We start from the raw sequence: 4,304 nt of genomic DNA, 5'->3' as shown, positions 1-4,304 counted from the left end.
AGAGAAAGAAAAAATCGCGATACTTTCTTTCACTCTCGTGAGACCTTCTCCACTCGCGCGTTAAGTCTCTTCCAGCATTGAAGGATCCAGGGAAGATCTAGAGGGCCTCGGATCCTGTTTGTCTAGGGTTTCAATAAATTTGTCTGTGGCGGCATCTAGCGGCCGGGGGCGGCAAAGCTGACGGATGAATTTCGGTTCGCATAGAGTTAGCCTTCCAATCCGGAAATATGGTGTGCCTGTCTCCCCCAGGACAAGGAGCACTGGGTATGCAATTCCTACTAAGTCAGTCCAATCAGACTTTAGGCAAACTCGGAAGTTTAGCTAAATTCCCAGGACACTTTGTACGACCTTTTATAGTATTTATATTACATTATAGTCCTTCCCCTCCACTGTGTCTCATTGCATGGGACATAACTTATAGTACTATCAAATTATTCATTATCTGAGATTCAGGTTTAACCCATCCTCCTGAATTTTTTAAAAACATCTTTATTGGAGTATAGCTGCTTTACAATGGTGTGTTAATTTCTGCTTTATAACAAAGTGAATCAGCTATACATATATCCCCCATATCTCCTCACTCTTGAGTCTCCCTCCCACCCTCCCTATCCCACCCCTCTAGGTGGTCACAAAGCACCGAGCTGATCTCCCTGTGCTATGTGGTTGCTTCCTTCTCCTGCGTTTTTTTTTTTTTTTGCGGTACATGGGCCCCTCACCACTGTGGCCTCTACCATTGCGGAGCACAGGCTCCGGACGCCCAGGCTCAGCGGCCATGGCTCACGGGCCCAGCCGCTCTGTGGCATGTGGGATCTTCCCGGACCGGGGCACGAACCCGTGTCCCCTGCATCGGCAGGCGGACTCTCAACCACTGCGCCACCAGGGAAGCCCTCTCCTGCATTTTTATTTGCTTAAGAAGACTGTGGGCTTCTTTAGGGCAGGGTCTGTGTCTAATTAGTTTTTAAGCTTTTCACAGATCAGTGCATTGCATAAATCAGGCACTTTCAAAATGCTCATTGTGTGGATGAATGAAGGAATGAATGAATGAAGATATAAGGAACAAATATTTCAAAACTACAGACATACTTAATTTGGGGAGTCAGAGGGAGAGAAACAAAAGAATTTTGGAAATTTGATCATGAAAACCTGCCAGAGGAAAGCGAAAATTGGCTTTAAAAAGGGAAATCAGAGACACCTCTTCTGAGACACTTCTGGTTAAAAGGGAAATGCAAAACGTTAAGAAATATTTTGTCATGTTATTGCTAACAATAATGGATATGTATTGTTGAGCATTTAGTATGTAGGAGCACTTAGAGTAGATAATCTTATTTATTAATATGTAATCTAACTTCGTAACTTTATGAGATAGATGTTACTGCCAATATACAGATTAGGTAATTGAGGTTTAGGAGAGTTAAAGTAACTCGCCTAAAGTCACCCAGGCAGTAAGTGCAGAAAATGGGAGTCACACACAGGTCAGTCTAATTCCCAAGTCTCTGCTTTTAACCACTGTGACATACTGCCTCTAAGGTACTCCTCACGAAGCATGCTTGCAGAGGTGCTTTATCTTCTGCAGTTTAATTCAGCTAATTTCATATTTCCAAAGAATCAGTATCAGTTGGTCCTTGCTGAACTTTGGTGGTCCATATTGAAGGCCCCTGGAAGTTGCCATAATAAAGCAATAATTCCAGACAGAATTTTTACTTTTTTAAATTAAGAATTTTTTCATTTTTTTAGACTCACAGACATAGAGAACAGACTTGTGGTTGCCAAGGGGGAGGAGGGTAGAGAAGGGATGGATTGGGAGTTTGAGATTAGCAGATGCAAACTATTATATATAGAATGAAGAAACAACAAGGTCCTACTTACAGCACAGGGAACTATATTCAATATCTTGTAATAAACCACAATAGAAAAGAATATGAAAAAGAATATATAATATATATATATATATACACGTATATATATATAACTGAATCACTTTGTTGTACACCAGAAACTAACACAACATTGTATGTCAACTATACTTCAATAAAATAAATTTTAAAAATAATTTGTTCGGGGGTTCCCTGGTGGCGCAGTGGTTGAGAGTCCGCCTGCCGATGCAGGGGACACGGGTTCGTGCCCCGGTCCGGGAAGATCCCACATGCCACAGAGCGGCTGGGCCCGTGAGCCATGGCCGCTGAGCCTGGGCGTCCGGAGCCTGTGCTCCGCAATGGTAGAGGCCACAGTGGTGAGGGGCCCGCGTACCGCAAAAAAAAAAAAAAAAAAAATTTGTTCATCTTTTTAAAAAATGTGTGTTTTTAATAACAAAAATAAACAATACGGTTTGATATATATCTTTCCAGACATGTGAAGTTTAAAAGTTTTCGATGGTGGGTTTAATTTTTTTCATCTGTTATTGTTTTGGGGACTTCATTTAATACCGGTTAAATCTTGATTCCTTTTATCTAAAGTGTATAGAGTTTTTAAGAAAATGATTCTCTGAATATGGTCTTCCTCAGTATGTACTTTTGTGTTTATTCATATTTATGAAGGGATACTTTGGGGAAAATAACAATTCTAATTCAACCCTTTGCTTAAGTCCTTAATCTTTTTAAACTACAAAGGTACTTAGTAGTTCTTATCTTCCTGCACAGTTTTTTAATGTTAAAAAATTGGGTACGTGTAAAGGAAAATATCCTATTACAATAGAAAAATCGAAAATTGCTGATTGGTAACCTTCCTATGCAAATTAAATTGTCCCAATTGGCATAAAAATCTCTGGGCATCTATCAGTATACAAACATCTAAGCTCTTTATGGGCCTTTGATTTATTAATACTATAATTTCTAATTTATACCCATTTTAAACAAAGTTTTAAAGAAAAGATATTTGGTCTTTGTTTCTTTTCTTTTTAAAATAGAAAAAAAAAGTTTTCGAGCTTTGTAAAGATTCTACTAGAAAGCCATTGGAAATGGAATTGAAATGAGTAAGAGAGAGAATTCTATAATGCAGTGCTCAAGGGTACAGGTTGTGAAGTTGAGCAGCCTTTGTTTGAATCCTAGCTTTGCTACTTTCTAGCCCTGACACCTGTGGTAAAATGGTTTTCCTCTCTGTACCTTGGTTTCCCCACCTGCAAAAGGGAGGTATTAATGGTACTTAGAGAATTCTTGTGAGGATTAAGTAAAATAATCTGGGGAACTTCCCTGGTGGCGCAGTGGATAAGACTCTGTGCTCCCAATGCAGGGGGCCTGGCTTCGACCCCTGGTCAGGGAACTAGATCCCACATGCCTGTTGCAACTAAGACCCTGTGCAACCAAAAAAAAAAAAAGTAAAATAATCTGTGTGAAGAATTTGAAGTAATGCCTGGTACATTGTAAGTGTTCAATAAACATTAAGGAGTACACAGGAGATATAGAGAGGCAGTGTGACATAATGAGAAAAGCTGAGTTTACATCTTGGCTTTACCACTTGCTGGCTGTATGAATTTGGGCAAATGCTTAACTTTTTTGATCCTCAGTGTCCTTATCTGAATTGTTGTGTATAAGGATTAGAGATAATACGTGTAAAGTACCTGACATAAAATAAACACTAAATAAAAGATTGCTGTTTATCCATTATTGCAGCAATAATGGATAAACAGTTGAGCCACTAACATGGCATAAAATAATGTGGGGAAGAACTGCTGAATCACTTATAATCTGAAAAGTCTGACGTTTGGCATGGAAGACTACCCATACAATCAGAAGACCAGATTTGAATCTTGTTTCCATTATAGAACTAGAAGTTTGGGTACATTTCTTAAACTTGTCATCATTTTCTTCATTTACAAAATGGATATAAGCACAGTAACTGCCCTGCTTCCTACACAGTTTTTTGAAAAAAAGATATAATTTACCATAAAAAGCTACCCTTTTAAAGTGTACAATTCAGTGGTTTTTAGTATTTCACGAGGTTGTGTAACCACCACTTCTATCTAATTCCAGAACATTTTCATCACTCCAAAAACCAAAACTCATTCCTTATTTCTCCCCTCCCCCAGTCCCTTGCAGCCCTACTTCTTGTCTCAATGGATTTGTCTACTCCAGATGTTTCATATAAATGGAGTCATACAAAGTGTGGTCTTCTGTGACCAGCATTTTTCACTTAACATAATATTTTCAAGGTTCATCCATGTTGTATCATATATCAATACTTTATTCCTTTTTGTGACTAATAGTTCATTATGTAGATATACTACATTTTGTTATGGACACTTGGAATGTTTCCATTTTTTGGCCATTATGAATAATGCTTGTATGAACATTAGTGTACAAATCTCTGTG

Source organism: Aethalodelphis obliquidens, unplaced genomic scaffold, assembly GCF_003676395.1.
Source record: "Aethalodelphis obliquidens isolate GAN/ISIS:26980383/991018 unplaced genomic scaffold, ASM367639v1 scaffold46, whole genome shotgun sequence".
Taxonomy (NCBI): Eukaryota; Metazoa; Chordata; class Mammalia; order Artiodactyla; family Delphinidae; genus Aethalodelphis; species Aethalodelphis obliquidens.
This window is presented reverse-complemented; position numbering follows the sequence as displayed.